The sequence below is a fragment of the Phoca vitulina genome, unplaced genomic scaffold (assembly GCF_004348235.1).
Source record: "Phoca vitulina isolate PV1807 unplaced genomic scaffold, GSC_HSeal_1.0 scaffold2, whole genome shotgun sequence".
In the NCBI taxonomy this organism is placed as follows: Eukaryota; Metazoa; Chordata; class Mammalia; order Carnivora; family Phocidae; genus Phoca; species Phoca vitulina.
Window position 1 is genome coordinate 36,010,858 of NW_022589705.1, and position 17,851 is coordinate 36,028,708.

Here is a 17,851-nt window from a genome sequence, read left to right on the forward strand (position 1 = left end):
TCAGCAATTCCATATGGTTCCATCTAATTCTCACAGAGGCTTGAAGCTGTCATCTTCTCTCCTGCTTTCATGATGTTTACATTTTGTTTTTTGTTTCGGCTTTGATATCTGTGTAGTGTGTTTTTTTTTTTTTTTTCTTTTCTGGATAGGTTTCATATACATATTTTAGAAAAAAGTAAAAGGATCAAAACAACACTGTACAGGAAAAATTAAGTCCCTCACTCATCACTGGTCTCTAGTCACCACGTTCTCCTTTTGAAACAATCACTGACGGAAGGCGCCATGCTTTCCAAAGATGCTTTGTTCATTGACAAGAAAACATAATACATCAGTTCTCTATTTTTTTTTTACCATATGTTTGTCTAATACATACATTTTACCTCTTGACCAAACAAGGCCAAAAAAACCCGATAGATATTCCGCACAGATGCATGTAGTAGGTGAAGGGAATTAATTACCCAGTAGAAAATTGATACAGTGTTCTTAAAGAAGAGAAGCGATGCCATGCAGTCAAAAACAACAGATGTTGACTTACTAACCAAAGGCCCCGGGCTGAGATAGTAGGACCAAATCAGTGTTCCCAGGGCCTCTTTAAAAGCAAGTACACATAAAATGCTACGTGTATGACGGATTCTCCCACTAGACTCAGAGCTCTCAGAGGGCAGGAATTTGAATTTATTCATCCCTGTACCCACAACGCTGCAGACTTAGTTCTTGACAGATAGAAGGCATAAATACATTTTGAGGGCAAAAACGAATATTTTGCTACTTACTGAAATTTGTCTCAAGTTTTTAAGTAAGACCTACTTAACATTGTCACAATATTAGCATCCACTGTTTATCTTTTATAAGCAGATGTTTTCCCACGTGTAACTTACCTGTTTTGTAATTCTTATTTCTCTAAATCTCAGTAAACAATCTAAATTTCATGTCCTTAAGTTAGGAGACTGCAGTGGTTATTTCTTTTAAATATATGCTACGGGCAATAAAGGCTTCATCCAGCACAAAGCATATTTTGGACATTCTTTGTTAGCATAGCCGAAATGAGAATAGGACATGGAGCCTGGATAGCTGTTCGGCTAACTCACTGAGCAGTAGATATGGTAATCCATTTAAAAGGGAGTACCACAAAGTATAGGCTAAAGTGTACTTTTGAATGTAAAAACATTTAAAAGAATCCATAAGAGTCTTTAAAGTCTCTAGCAAATATAGGTACAAATATAGGTACCATACAGGTACGATATCTATCATAGAGACTGGCACCCACTTGTCATCCTGTATCGGGGTCACTAGCACAGACCTGAGTATCACTAAAATGCAAGAGCACAGAGAACCATTTTCCCTTCATGCGGCAGGAATAAATGTCCAGTTTCCTTTCATGGGACAGGAAAAAATTCTTTCCCCAGGACTGTGTACTAGTTTTAGAACATTGACGTTCAATTCAAGAGGAGTACACAAAGCAGTGAGCCAAGAAGTGCTTAAACACTATCCAGGGCTGATGGACAGACGGAAGCCTCAGACATACAAGCACACGCTCTTACATTCCAACAAGACCACGTGTGCTGGATGTCAGTATCGGGGACTGGCTGAAAGAAAGGAGTTGCGGAAAAAGGGGACTAAAAGAGACCTTGACTGGAGGCTAGCAATGAAAAGAAAGAAAGAAAGAAAGAAAGAAAGAAAGAAAGAAAGAAAGAAAGAAGAAAATGAAAATGAAAACAAATGTTGTCAGCTTCCTCTATACATGGCAATTATAGGTTTAATTCAAATTGCTATTAGACTCAATAGTTACATCTATAAACTTCAAATTGTTACTGGGATTAAATGAAGCTTTGTAAACTGAAAAGAATCACTTTATTATTTTGTTTTCCACAATATCTAATACATGCGTTGTATGGATGAGTGTGCTCAAATGCTGTGGGTTGAATAATATAAAATTTAGATCCTAGTTATCTTAGAATTGAAAGTCTTCTGGCTTAAACTTCCTTACCTATAGTTTATGTGTTTAAATGGATGGAATTTTAAAGGGATATACATTTAACCAATTAGAAGGGCTTTTTCTTTTTAAATGTGGACCCATCATGTTGCAGGTATGTAGCTCTCAGCTATATCTTGGCCATTTCATTGAAAACTCACCCTCAGCGCCTAGTCTGGTCCCTTTCACACAGTCAAGATAAATATCTGTTGAATGAGCGTTTGAATTAATAATAGTAGATGTAGTTATAAGTAAGAAATCAATCTATTATTAGTCAAAGTCTTGAAAAGCAGACTGTAGGTATGAAGTGTCTGAAAATCAAACTGAGCCACTATCTCCTGCTATTTCAAACCCAACCACTGTGAAACAATAGTAATAGAAACCAAAGCGGCCTATTTCATGATGAGAAAAATCCTAACACCAAACTAGACTTTGTGATCCGAATAGCAGCCTAGCAGTTGCGTGTGTATATCTAATATTTACAGAGTTTCTTTTTCTGCTCTAATTGAATTTGCCCTACACAGTACTGGGCACTTAAAAAACAAAACAAAACAAAACAAAACAAAACAAAACAAAACAAAAAACAGTCTACTATTTGTTGAATTAAAATGACAGTCACGGGGCGCCTGGGTGGCTCAGTGGGTTAAGCATCTGGCTCTTGATTTCAACTCAGGTCATGATCTCAGGGTCATCAAGAGCTACTTCAGGCTCCATGCTCAGCAGGGAGTCTGCTTAAGACTCTGTCTCTCTCCCTTTGCCCCTCCGCCAAAATAAATAAACCCTTAAAAATAAAATAAAGTAAAAGAGAATAAAATGATAACCTCAGAAGTCCAGCCATAACTATTGCTGGGAGCTACGATTTACCTACTCTGTAATGTCAATGAGGTTATCTGGTTCCCGTCCTGTCACTTTCCCTTAGGGCTTCAAAATGAAAGCTATAGAGGACAAAGTGGGATCATCATATATGTGGCTAGAATAAGAAGTACACTGTATAGGTTCTGAAACATATTTCAGCAATTTCATAAATGGCCTGTAATTCAATAATCATCATCAAAACTTTATATTAGCTTCATTTTGGTTGAGCTATAAATCAGTTTGTTTCCTACTAAATCACTCACTTCTGTATTTTCCACTATTTTAGTGGTAGTTATTATCATAACGCTGCTGGTCTCTACAACAATTATGTTAGACAAGTTCAACCATTCCTGTAACTAATTAATATTTTTTTACATAAAAAATTATTTCTTTTCAAACAAGCTTCCTTTTAAAAATATGTTGCTTTGCATTCTTTTGTTTTTGTTAACCTCCCAGATTAGCAAATCCATTATTCACGGGTCCCTTATTACAGGAGAATTGTCAGCTCATAGTTCCTATGTAATGTGCCCTCCTCCTCCTCAGACACACAGTTATGATACAGTTTGATATGTTTATTGATTATATTTTATTTTTTATTTTTTTTAGATTTTATTTATTTGTTTATTTATTTGACAGAGAGATAGAGAGTACAAGTAGGGGGAGAGGCAGAGGGAGAGGGAGAAGCAGGGTCCCCGCCTAGCAGGGAGCCTGACATGGGGCTTGATCCCAGGACCCTGGGATCATGAAGGCAGCTGCTTAACCAACTGAGTCACCCAGGCACCCCTACTGATTCTATTTTAAAAAACAATATAGGGAGGAAAGTTTAAAACTGTTAACAGTATAGTTTAATTGACTTAAAAGATTAAAGAAAAAGAGTAAAGCTGGTGTTGAGTTTAGTGCTACATCTTTGTTGACTTTTAACTTGTTTGTTTACAAAATAATATTTACCTTCAGGGCCTTGCATATTCGTGATTTGTAGTACATAGAAAATTATTTCTAATGGAGAATCTATTTTATTCCTTAAAGAGAAGGTTAACAGATGTTTCTTTGGTATCACTGTATAATAATATATAGTAATCTAGGAGGTACTGTTAGGTTTTTAAGTAATGATGTAATATAGATATCAGAAATTGACCAAAATACATACTTGCATTTATTTGCTTTTTTGTCAGCATATACCAGTGATGTTAAAAAACAACAACACAGAAAACCCCACACTTTTTAAATAAACCTCCAAGCCCCTGAACAATAAGCAGGAACTTATTTTGACATGTAATTTATCAAGCTGTGAGACTTCTACTATTGTAAACAAAACAAGACAAAAATTTAAAAAAAAACACAAAAAATGAATAATAAGACTGCAATCTTGGGGAAATTTCTTTGAACAAAATGTGAATTTGGGTGTTTTTGTTGTTGTTGATATAAACTGTAAAGCTGACCTATATAATTTAACCTTTTTGTTTTTTAGTTAAATAATTGAAAAGCAGTAATTGGAAAGAGTTGCATTATTTTCACTAAATGTAGTGGAAATCAGCTTTTGACCATGTATTTCTTTGGTAAATCCTTTAAAAATACTGAATTTTTCATAAACCTTTGAATTAATCCTTAATACTTCAGAATGCTAAGGCGAGATTGGCATAGGATTTGAAACAGAAGGAAATTTAGCTGATTTTGAAAGGATTATTTTCTACAGCTTATATTAATGTTTACCACACCAAGTACTTCCCTGATGGTGTTTATTCCTCTGCGCTATGTAGTCTATCTTCTGGTTAAATAATCACAGCTTAAAAAAAAATCTTTTAAATCATTCAGACCAACAAGGGTGACTCTGAATTTGGATCATGTCACTGTAGTGTGAGGATTCAGTGGAAGGGTAGGGTTCCAAGCTCAGTTTTGTTCTTTTTTTTTTTTATTCGAGTTCTAGCTTTAATATCAAAATGTTGCCCTTATCTTTACGAATTCCCTTGCTTTTCTAAATAGTCAAAATGGAAAGCTAGGACTCTTGGTAAAGTGTCAGTTGGATATTATCAGCCTTGGAGAATTGATTTCTCACTTCTCAATAATTCAATCTTTGCTCTCCTTCAAGAAAAGCACAAATAAACTAATATTTGTGGATCTGGAAGCTCTTTACTAAATGTATTAGTCTTTTATTTAAATCACATTCTAATTATGGAAGCTCCTGTAATAGCCAAAGGCCCCCTCATAGTCATTTAAGATGTTTTGGTGAGCCTGCTCATTTTAAGAACTTAATGGCCCATGATATTTTCTTCAAATCCACTATGATCTATGGCATGAGTGTTCTGGAAAGACTATTTTCTTGACCTTCCATTCTTTGGAATCAGCCCAGCAAACACCTGACAAATCCAAACACTAAACTGTACAGCCACTTTTAATTCAAATAAATAACACTCTTCGGTTATTCAGATTTCATATTCAGATTTGATTTGTACGGATGGAAAAGACGAGAATAAATTGACCCTGCTATTAGGTATGGAAATGTTTCAGGACTTTCTCCTGATATGGCCTATTTGTATGCAGTTCTAGATTTAAAGCTCAACCTAATTAGTGCAGCTATTTGGAGAAGCTGAAAGACCACTGGCCTGTACTGTGCCCCTAGCAAATGTTAGCAACTTCTCCCAAGAGCTGTGGAACTTAACTCTTCATCAAATGTATTAAATGCAAAAAAAAAAAAAAAAAAAATAGAAGCAGTGGACCACCAAAAACAACTTCCCCACTCTGTAATTGGGAATGGGTATGTGTGCCATGTGAATGGGTTTATATTTATTATTTCCTGTTTAAATGTATCTGTGCTGGAGATGTGTGTGTATCCTGTGTGTGGACACATCAGCATTCCTTACTGAAACACACGGAAGTCAAATGCACATATTCCCACGTCTTATTTTTCAGAGAATTTCATTTTTTGCAAGTTATTCTAAGTAAGCATCAGGCATTGTGGCGTGGAGTCTGGCACTACGTAATTCCTTATTTAACAGAAGAATAGAGAGCATTTACAGGAAAATATTCATAAATTGTCAGCACATCTGTTGTTACTGCCCCCAGGGCCACATTCATTTAAGCCTCCTGTTTTCCAGACATTTTTCTATTTTCAAATACACGCTTTACTTTGATCTGGCACATAACCAATCAAGCTGCCTTTTATAACCTGGCTACACCTGTTTCTGCAGGTGTAGTAACGGAGAGAGGTCATTTTCAGGATGGAGGGAAAGGACTACCTGGGATTCATTTTGAGCTAGCCATTTCCTCAATGCAGCCCAGCGGGCAGCTTCTGGAAATTTCTCATGAAGCACATTAGTAGAATTTTTCTCTTTCATATCAGTGTGGCTTCATTTAGAGGGAGAACGTCTCCTCTGATGTGTTTTTCAAATGAAAACAGGTATTTTGGAAGAATTATTATTTTTTTCTTTTGTGTAACATTTTGACTTTCTTTTACCCCCTTTTTATTAACACTGTTATATGTAAATGTGCATGTTAGTTTTTTTTGTGTGTAAATGACGTTTATATTACCATATTATTTTATGGTACTTTACTTCATCCATTTATTGACTGACTTGACTTGTGCTGTTGGTGCATGATCGACCATAACACTCATGATGTAATAGGGCTAATTTTACCCGGCCTTCATTTGATCTGTTCCCCCCAAGATCAGGCACATTTCTTTCCTCTGTCAAGCATAAGTCCAGGTGCTCACAACACACTGGATCTCTGCAGCCATTTCACTGCCTCTAATATGTCTGTGATTGGGCTTCTACCAGTTGAGTTGTATGTTTTCCAGGAGTTAGAAGCATTGTTTCAAACCATTTATACTATTGGAACTTTCTATCACAATTAGGTAAACACAGTAACTACTGCATGAACTTAAAAGAAAAAAAAAAAAAGAGTGTGAAATATTTGCTATTTTTGCCCATTAAAAACCCAAGTGTTTTGCAGTAGCCTAGCCATTCATACAACTGTCCCAAATGCTATTTAATTTAGGTGTGAACAATGAAATAATAGACTATTTGATGTGGAGGGGAGGGGAGTTGGAAATGTATAAATCAATAAAATAGCCACTAGCCACATCGAACTCTTCATATTCAAATTCAAATGAATTAGAATGAAATAAAATTAAAAATTGAGTTCTTCTGTTGCTATGTGTTCAATAGCCACATGCAGCTTGTGGTTACCAAATTGAACAGCACAGACATATTTCCATTACCACAGAAAGTTCTATTGGACAGCACCTAAGGGAGACTACATTCAGATAAATCTGCAATTGTCTAATTCCTTGCTCCAAATGAAAGAGATCAAAACCAAAAATTGTAGATGAATAATATCTTTTGTGTTTTAGGCAAGAAATGATTCATAACTCTGAAAGATTGGGAAAGTATATATGTATATATTTTAGATTTAGCAAAGTGAATTTTTGTTTATGATTCTGCATTTTAACCCATATTTCAATTAATTTGCTGTTTATTCCCCATGCTACTACCAGATAAAGCACTTTTACTCAGATGTACGGGATAATGATGAAGCATATCTCTTCCAAAGAGTGGTGATTGTACCATGGCTCTTTCACCAAGGCCCTGTGGCATTTTGGGAAGGTTTTGTTTCCAAACTTTTGTTTCTTTACCCATAAAATAGGAATCTTAATAAAATTTATGTGTTAGGATTGTTATAAAAACTAAATGAGTTAGGGGCGCCTGGGTGGCTCAGTTGGTTAAGCGACTGCCTTCGGCTCAGGTCATGATCCTGGAGTCCCTGGATCGAGTCCCGCATCGGGCTCCCTGCTCAGCAGGGAGTCTGCTTCTCCCTCTGACCCTCCCCCCTCTCATGTGCTTGCTCTCTCTCATTCTCTCTCTCTCAAATAAATAAATAAAATCTTTAAAAAAAAAAAAAACAAAACTAAATGAGTTAATGATGGTAAAACGTTTCTGTCTGTGACTAGCATAGAAAGGGGAATGAATAACTAAAGAGTTGTGAAAAATTTGCACATGTATATCATGTATATTATTTCAGTTAATTCTCAATTAATTAATTATTATATAGGAAAGAGATCTTACAGAGCTACAGTGAACTGCTAAGTTTGATGTTTGGTAATTCATTTCTCTGACTTCAAAACTTACATCATTATGTTCTTCTTATGTAACACTTCCCCTCATGAACTACTCAAAAAAACAAGCATGCTACTAAATTATTTTCATTTGAATGAAGACTTCTGGTTTATTTTTCCTTTACAGATTTTATCAATAATAGACATGATGGCAAAATGTCATGATTTGAGAAACAGAAGCCTAGTAGTTCTTTTTTTTTTTTTTTAAAGATTTTATTTATTTGACAGAGAGAGAGAGACGGCGAGAGAGGGAACACAAGCAGGGGGAGCAGGAGAGGGAGAAGCAAGAAGCCTAGTAGTTCTATTTCACTTGATGTTGTCTAGTCAATAAAACAACTCAGTTGTGTTTTGAAACAGAGAGAATAACAAAATCATTTTCCTCCAGCTGAGCATTCATCAATGAATTTATGTAAACCTATTTCAGAACAGTAGAAAACAAAGAGTTTGAATCCATACTTACCTTAATTTTAAATCATAGACTAGCTCTAGTATAAGGTTTTCTATACCAAATCACCTAGATCCTTGCTGATGGAGACAGATTTCTACTATAATCCAGGTTAATATCACAATAAAGGACAAAGACAAGCTCGGCAAGTAGTAACATTTGAATGTTAATTTCCTAGCTAATATTGAAAAACACATATTTAATCCCTAATGTTTGTGGTTTATACTAGTTGACTCCCTTCCAGAAATCTACAGACTAGTGAAAAGAGATAAGACTTTCAAAAACTACTGTAATACAAAGAGGAATATGTTAAATACAGTAAGAGATGCATATGGTACTATAGGGAGTTTAAACAACATTGAGTTTGCATTATATTAGAGGTTCAGGATTCAACTTCATGGAAGAAGTGACCTTCAATATAAGTATAAAGAAGAAATAAAGTGTGAAGTGGAAGAGATAAGAAAAAAGCTATTCCATATCATTTGGGTGAGCTAAATTTTCTTTTGGTATCTTTGCATCATTTCTGACATTTTCTACATTTCTCCTGTATTTCAGAATGTGAGAAACTGAATTTCTCAGATCTCCCTGCCACCGAAGTTCTGGTTTAAATTCTAACAACGGGAGACCATGGCATGCAATTAGAATGCAGAAGGTACTTTTTCCCCCACGTTAGTACCAGTGGCTGCAATAGGCAGGCCCAGTTTGTACTTACACAGCAATAAGACCATACAAACTAGGCTCCCTTAGCTGCTAAGTGTGCATCCCTAACATGGCAGCCACCGAGGAATGTGGAGGCAGGTGGCGGCCCTCATAGCTTCCTATAGCTCCTGATCTGAGTAATGCCGCTCCACCTTGTTACTCTTTCCTACAGTTTTATATCCTAGTTCTCTTTCTGTTTGAAATGCTTAAGCAGATTCCTGTTTTACTGGTGGAACACTCAGTGATAGAGTTAGGGAAAAGCAAAGCAAAACAAAACAACAACAACAACAAAAAAAAAAACAACAAAAGCAAAATCCATGCAGGTAAAAAAGTTGAGACATGTTTTGGAAGAAGAAGCCATTCTGGTTTTCCTAGCAATTAGACTAGAACCGCACTTCAGAACTGTGTTAAACAGAGATTGTAATGCTCAACTGTTGAGTTTGTGATTTAGTAGTTTGTGGTCCTACATCTCTGGCCATTCCTTTTTTTTTTTTTTTTTTTTTTAAGATTTTATTTATTTATTTGAGAGAGAGAGAATGAGAGAGACAGCACATGAGAGGGGGGAGGGTCAGAGGGAGAAGCAGACTCCCTGCCGAGCAGGGAGCCCGATGTGGGACTCGATCCCGGGACTCCAGGATCATGACCTGAGCCGAAGGCAGTCGCTTAACCAACTGAGCCACCCAGGCGCCCTGGCCATTCCTTTTTAGAGGAAGTGCTTCACATAGTCACTTACGCCTTGTTTTCTTTGGGTTTGAAAAAATGCGAACTCATTAAACCCAAGGTAACTGAAAATCTTCAAAGAAATGTATTCATAAAAACAGGAGAGAAGATAACAAACTAATGCCTATGATTTAGCTCACTGAGTTTATATGCTTCTGTGGACACAGTGGGACTAGCAAAGTGTCATAAGAAAATTGAGGCCCAGAGATCTGAAGTAAATCCGTGTTGATAGTACACAAAATTTCTAATGATATAAAGTGAAATCCCCAGGTAATATGTACAGTGGTTTGTGGGTTGGGTAGGGCAAAAAGCCAAAGTAAGTGAAAACATTCCACAAAACTTGGCTTGGTAAGAGACAGCTATAGATACTCATTAACATTTGATGTTGAAACATACAAGTTGAAGTAAGTGTGTTATGTATTTAGGGATATAAAATAAGAGTTTAGAAGAAGGGATGCCATTCAAAGTATTTGAGTGAAAAATCAATTCAAAGAGCACTCAGCACTCAACAAAAGGTAGGAAGGAAGCTAAGCCAATAACAATGAGACATGGCAAACAGGAAACACAAAGTAGGTATCAGTTGGGATAAAGATATATTATCAGTATTCATTACTACTATTAATGGTTTAAAACCAGCATTTCTCAGATTAAATAAAAACAAACAAACAAACAAACAAAATCCACAACCAAATTCAAGGCAAAATGGCTTAAATCTGTAAAGACATATAATTTATATTGATATAAATAGCAATATATTAAGACAATGCAATAGTCACAAATATTCATGCCCCTAAGGAAAAAATTCTTTAAAATTACCTTAAAGTTTAAAAAGTGACAACTTTTGAAAAATTCAAATCTTTAGCGAGGTATTTTATTGCATCTTTCTCAGAAATCAATAGATCAAAGAGAATAATAAAGAAGCAGCATATCAAATATTTCAATAAAACAATTCGGGTGTTTACCCTAGTAAGTGGATATGTGTTATTTCAAAACAAAAAGAAATTTCACACTTTTTAAAAGCATCAGAGAACATTGATAAACTATTTGTTGATTCTTTTCAATTAACAACAATCTATTCATTTGACAGATAGTTACCAGGTATGTTCTAAGTGCCACACTCTGTTCTCTTTCTGGGGAAACTAAGTTGTAAGAACATGACAAATGCCAGGGTAAAAAGATTGGGAAAATGTGACCTACTTTACATTTCAAAAGGATCAATCTGCTGCAGTAGATCATAAACACAATTTTAACTTATAAGAGCTCCACAAATTTTTTTAATTGTTTATATAAAATAGAAGACTAGAAAATTTAGTGCCTATCCCTTAGCTCAGTTAGCTTGTATCTCAGGCAAGAGATAAAGGCTTCTGACAGACTTATTGGAAGAAAGAAAGAAAAAAAAAAAAATGAAAAAAATGTGCTGTCCTTGATTTCTCATTAATAACTAAAGACAAGGGGCGCCTGGGTGGCTCAGTTGGTTAAGTGTCTGCCTTCAGCTCAGGTCATGATCCATGATCTCAGGGTCCTGGGATCCAGCCCCACATGGTGGGGAGGGTGGCTCCCTGCTCAGTGGGGAGTCTGCTTCTCCCTTTCCCTCGGCCTGTCGTTCCCCCTGCTTGTGGTCTCTCTCTCTGTCAAATAAATAAATAAATTGTTAAAAAAAAAAAGCAAAAAACTAAGAACAGGTAAACAATACTTAAAGATAACTTAGAAACACTGATAAAAATTTCTATGGTATTGTATATAGAGAAACCAATGTATTTTTAGAGGTAAATTTTCTTCTTTACACTATATTCCTCTTTCTTGATGACTTTAGAATTTAACCCTCGAAAGATGGCAAAATATTATATTTGTTTTCAATATTTACCAATGAGGTTAACTGTTTATGTGGGTAGAAACTAGAGCTCCTTTAGAAGGCAATTAAAATATATATTTTCTTATTTACCTGCATGATCGAGCAATTCCAATTCTTGATCTTTACCCTAGATATATGTTCATAAATAGGAAGAAAGGGAAATATTTATAAGAAAGATCATTCTAGCATTGTTTGTAATGAAAAATTGGAAGAAGCCTAAATGTCTTTTAATAGATGAATGCTTATACAAGTTATGGCATTTTCTTATCATAGAACACTCTGTAGCAGTTAAGAATGAGGAGTAAAATGGAAAGGTCTTCATGACATATAGAGCAGTCTGTTTCACATAGTTTACCACTGTTTAAGTTAACATAGGCACATATGGATATGTGTAAATGCATGAAAAATGTTACAGTGGATAAACACCAAACTAGTAACAGTAGTTACATTTGGGAAGTGATCTGGTATAGCGGCATAAGGTAGATTTAGAGCAGAGTCGGGGGGGCGGGGGAGGGAAGGATTTAGGCTTTATTTAGATTTAGGCTTATCTAGAATATTTCATTTTTTTTTTTTTAATTTTTTTTATTGTTATGTTAATCCCCATACATTACATCATTAGTTTTAGATATAGTGTTCCATGATTCATTGTTTGTGCATAACACCCAGTGCTCCATGCAGAACGTGCCCTCCTCAATACCCATCACCAGGCTAACCCATCCTCCCAACCCCCTCCCCTCTAGAACCCTCAGTTTGTTTTTCATAGAATATTTCATTTTTTTAAAGGAGAATTCATTCTCATATGAATGAGGCATTCACAGTGTAGAAGGAAATAGAACACTGGATTGTCAAGGTATAGTTTCAAAGATTAAAAACATGACTCTCCTACAAATATAGAATGGACATGTCAGCTATTTTATCAAACTCATTAATTAATAAAAAAAGTAATATGAAAAATACTTTGAGGATTGAGGTTTATATAACCATCAGAAAGGGGCACCTGAGCTTTGTGCAGTGGCAGTATCGTAGCCAATGAGGTTTATCGGAGGCGCGATTATTGCTAATTGAGAAAGGGGCACCTGGGTGGCTCAGTCGTTAAGCGTCTGCCTTCGGCTCTGGTCATAATCCCAGGGTCCTGGGATCGAGCCCCACATTGGGCTCCCTGCTCAGCAGGAAGCCTGCTTCTCCCTCTCCCACTCCCCCTGCTTGTGTTCCCTCTCTCACTGTGTCTCTCTCTGTCAAATAAATAAATAAAATCTTTAAAAAATAATAAAAAAATAAAAACCATCAGAAAAATATATATTTTTAATATGGATATTAAAATAAAATTGTTAAAATATCCTTTAAGGCACTAATTAAAACCACAACTTTTGGAATTATATTTTCTACTGGATAGAAATCTACAAATAACATGTAACTCCAGTCAAAGAGCAAAACCAAACACAAATATGCTCACTAGGAGAATTAAACAATTCTTAGGTGTGCTTGTAAAACAATAAACCAGTATAACATTAAAAGTTTGTACCACCCTCTTTTTGCTTATTTCCAATATTGTATAAGTTCTTAATGAAGTAAAGAAAAACAGTAAGACATGGCACCATTAATAATGATGGTTGAAACAGACATTATTTTAATCCTGTATTAGGGAAATGTGATTAATTTCAGGAAAATTTCATGATAGAAGTATCCAAATACAGATGATGGAGATGTATCAATATGAAAAATATTATTAATTGTAGAAAGAGAAAATCAAAATTCATTGCAGTTGATGTGTAAGGCCTGATACTAGGAAATATCCACTCAAATGCCAACAAGGTCATAACAGAAAGAGATAAAAGCTTTCAGTAAGACCAGAAGAGATTGCCATTAGCTACACGTACCTCTTTATTCCCAGTGAATGAGATTTATTATTTTATTTATTGTTTTTGAATCTATTCCGTATGTTATTTTTAATTTACATATTTTCACATCAAAATTAATTATATAGTATATTCCCATAGGTCATTCCACATTTTGTGTGTTTATGTATGTTTTACACATTTTTCTGCTGTAATCAGAACATGATAAATGTCTCCAGTTATAGATAAAGTGATAAACTAATTCCCAATTACAATCAAGATTCAGGTGACCACACTGAGTTCTGCATACGAAGAATGATAAACTAAAAAATTTGCACTGTGCTCGGTGGGCCATATAAGTGTAAAACATTTGTTTAAAAAAGTTTTCCCATAATTTACATAAACCACTATTTTCAAATAGTAGGCTTAAATCAGGATTAGCCTAGTGAAATACTTCCTTATACATTTTTATTGAGCTTATTTGTCTTAACTACTTGAAGAGATTTTGCTTAATAGACTGTAATACAAATAAAGGTTGATTGACTCTATGCAAAGAGATAAAAAGAACCCTGGGGGCCCCTAATAATAAAGAAATATTAGTATCTTTACATTTCATGATCTTAGTTGAACTTTCTGATATGTTTATCCTGTCTGCTGGAAATCTAGCAAGAGAGGCTATCAAAGTCAATTAACAAAAGCAGAGCATCAGGTTCTATCCTAAAATTGAGAAAAGAAAAACTGAATGTGCCTCTTATGAAAGTTAGTTGGAGGGCTTAGAATTATTGTTACAGGGTTACTTAAAATATCAAAGGAGATTCTTTCCCAGTAGTATTGGAAAACTAAAGGAAAACTCTAAAATAAAGAATCTTGAAACCCTATCTCTTTCAAGGAATCTAGGGCATGCATATTTATAGGGCTTTACATTAAAAAAAAAAAAACCCACAAATTTGATTTACAGAAATTTGCATATACCACGTAAGTATGTAAAACCAGTTAGTACAACTGAAAACAATGTATTCAAGATTCACATTTAAGGTCATTCAAAGAACTGTGGTCAACCAAGTTTTGCAAATTAGGAAATCTGACTCCAGCAGGGTATTTCTCCCAAAGCAGAGATCATTTTCAAAGTGCTTTGCCTAACAAGCAAAGGCTTCCAAGATGGTGACTCTGTAAAAACAAATGTCTACTTCCCCAATGTTAAAGTAGGAACCCCCTAAATATTTTTAGTATGCCTGGGGCTGCTAATCTCATTGACTCCCTCTTGTCTTGAGATGGCATGTTACATCATTCTGTCTGGTAGCTGAGGAGCCTAAGTGAGCTGCCTTGGACTGATCAAGTCCCTGATAGGAGGCATTCAGTGCTCTAAAAATGGCATACAACCCCAAAGAGAGTCTAAAATTGTCAGCTCTGCTTTTAAACCTTAGTGGCTTAAGCTGTTTATAAAGGATCCTAAAATAAGAAAGTTTTCTGTTTTAAATAGATAACCTATGAAGTTTTAAAAGGTGCAACATTTTGGGCATTATATTTTCTTTCCCTGAGTTATGAGGGAACTTTAATAAAAAGTGTCAATAATCTCAAATCCATTTAAACTTGCTTCCTGGGATATACTGATTTACCGAGCCATGATCTGCCAGTGATGGATCATAGCTGATCAGGTCATTTGCTGATAAATATATTTCAGGGGATTTTCCTTTCCATTTTCTGTTGAAATTCTTACACTGTAATGGTATGTCCTTGTAGTCTGACCTGACTCCCAACTTTTCTTCTTTCAAGAAAAGCCTATTTTCTGTAAATATAGCTTATCCTGTAGAACTACCTTTGCTATTTATTTAAGACCTGGACCCTGTTAAGTAAATAAAGTGCTAAACATTGAGATACAAAATACATTTAATCAAGCAGTCAAATTTTGAGCTTATTGATGCTGTTTTTGGATATTTAAGATCATTGAGGTACTTAGCAGGAATTTTCCTTTTGCTAGGGGATGAGTTTTTGTTTTTGTTTTTGTTTTCCTTGACTTGGAATTTAAGCATATGTTTTCTGATTTTCTGATGATTTTTTAAGAACGGGCTCCTTTCTCAGTCCATTATTGGCACTACCGCCAAAATATTGCATTTATCTTTCTACCACACCATTCAAAAACTTTTAGAGGGAACTTATCCGTTACTGTAGGGGAGGAAAAAATTTCCCTCAACCCTCTTAGGGTCCCTGGTAAGGTCAGAAAATTAAAATGATAGAGACATATTAATACAAAAAAAGCATAAAGAAAACTACTTAATATAATTTTTCATAACATGGGAACCTTCATAAGGATATCAAGGTCTAAAGAAACTGTTAAACCTGAGTACTTTTAATGCCAGGTTTGATGAGCAGTGGACAGTGTTGGAGAAATATAATAGGGCAAAGAGTATGAGCAGGAGTAGTGAGCTGCAGAAAATTAGCAATGCCTGTTTGTTCATTCAGACTCTTCTTGGCATCCCTTTGTCTTCAGAGATAAGGATCCCCCTTTCCTGGAATAAAGGGAGGGCACTTCTCACATGAGGGTTTTATAACCTCTGTCAGGGAAGAAGGGGAGGGAGAGGGAAAGTCAGAGTGACCTTCCTGTTTCTGCCATTTTGTCAAAATCATTCATTTAGCTTAAAATATTCAATATGCTGTGGTGCCTGTTTTGGGGTATCATGTCCTGAACCCCATCACTACCCGGTGCATCAAAACTCCACTGTCTGGCATTAGGGGGCCTCCATCTTCTGTCCCTGTCAATCTTTCTTTGGGACTTGACTTTGGGGCTTCCACTGTCTAAAATACCTTCACTGGTTCTCCTCCTTTTCCACTTCTTACCCATTTGTTTTAGGGTACAGCCTACTTCCCACTTTCTATAAAAGATTTCCGTGGCCACTTTATTTCATCTTTATCTTAACGATCTCTCAAGTCCCAGCTCACATTCTCCCTCTTTAATAAAAGACACTTCTGACTTCCCTTCCTTAAGCCATATTATTACCTATAGTAATATAGTCTCCCATTTATTGTACACGGATTATATGATTTTATAGATAAGAAACTGAGATATAGGGAGATTAAGAAGACTGCTCAAAGTAACAAAGCTGGGATTCATACCTGTTTTGTTTTGTTTTGCTCTCTACAAAGCCCTTGCTTGTAATTACAATAAATCTATTGACTTCTGAAATAGTATTCATTCATTTCACCTTTCTTAATATGTTATTTTTATCATCTAATAAAATCCCTTATTTTGTTTAGTAGCACTTGTGCATTCATGAAATGTTTAATATATTTTATGCTTCTTTTTGTTTTCTAAAACTTAGGTGCAGAGGACCAAATAAAACGTTAATATACTTCTTATCTTAGCTGCATTACAGTCATTTCAAACTAGTGATATGTTCAATATAAGAAAATAAATAGAGAAGTATTGGGGCATCTTATAAACTATGAAAAAATTCACTGAATTTTCTTGGTTCTTAGATACCACTGATTATAAAAGTAATCATAAATTTAATAATATTTTCAGGAAAAAACCCTGGAGCATTATAAAACACTTTGATGATAAAATACACACACACACACACACACACACACACACACACACACATTTTCAGAACATTTGCCAATTAAATAGTGTTTAAAAAAATGGAAAGATAGTAACTAAGAATGAAACTTTTCAATTTTCTACAAGTTCTTTTGACTTATGTAAAGATTTTTAAAAAATAAACAAAAAATTTCCCCCCAAATTCTGTGTATTATTCATGGATAACATATCAAACTCAAAGTTCTCTGATTATTCCTGATTCTGGATATTTAATGCATCCTTAACTGTCATTAAGTGTTGTAATGAACAATGTGAAAGAAACAGATGAAGGAATGTATCTGACTTGTCTAATTCTCTTCAATTTCATGTAGATAATATTGACTTCATCTTCATCTGATGCTTATAAAAATATTAACTTCTGGATTCTAGAGGCAAAATCTTAGGAGGCCACTAAGATGCAAAAGAAAATTTTATTTTTATATTTCTGGTACTGTGTCTTTTTTAATCCTTTCTGTTTCTTTCTCTATCTTCACTCTTTTTCTTTATTACATAATTAATTTTGTTTATTATTTTTTAAGTTTTTATTTTAATTCCAATTAGTTAACATATAGTATTATATTAGTTTCAGGTGTACAACATAGTGATTCAACACTTCCATACATCACCCAGTGTTTGTCATGACAAGTACACTCATTAATTCCCATCTCCCATTCAACCCATCCTCCCACCCCCTTAACTAATTTTATTTTTTATTTTTTAATTTTAATTTTATTTTTTTTAGAAAAAGAGAGAGAGAGAGAGCACGTGTGTGCAAGTGGGAAATAG

At 35.0% G+C, this 17,851-nt stretch overlaps 1 pseudogene; it reads left to right on the forward strand.

The window, feature by feature from the left end:
- The first annotated feature begins 12,653 nt into the window (after nt 1–12,653).
- LOC116627323 lies at nt 12,654–12,808 on the forward strand (annotated as a pseudogene).
- The last annotated feature ends 5,043 nt before the right edge of the window (nt 12,809–17,851 follow it).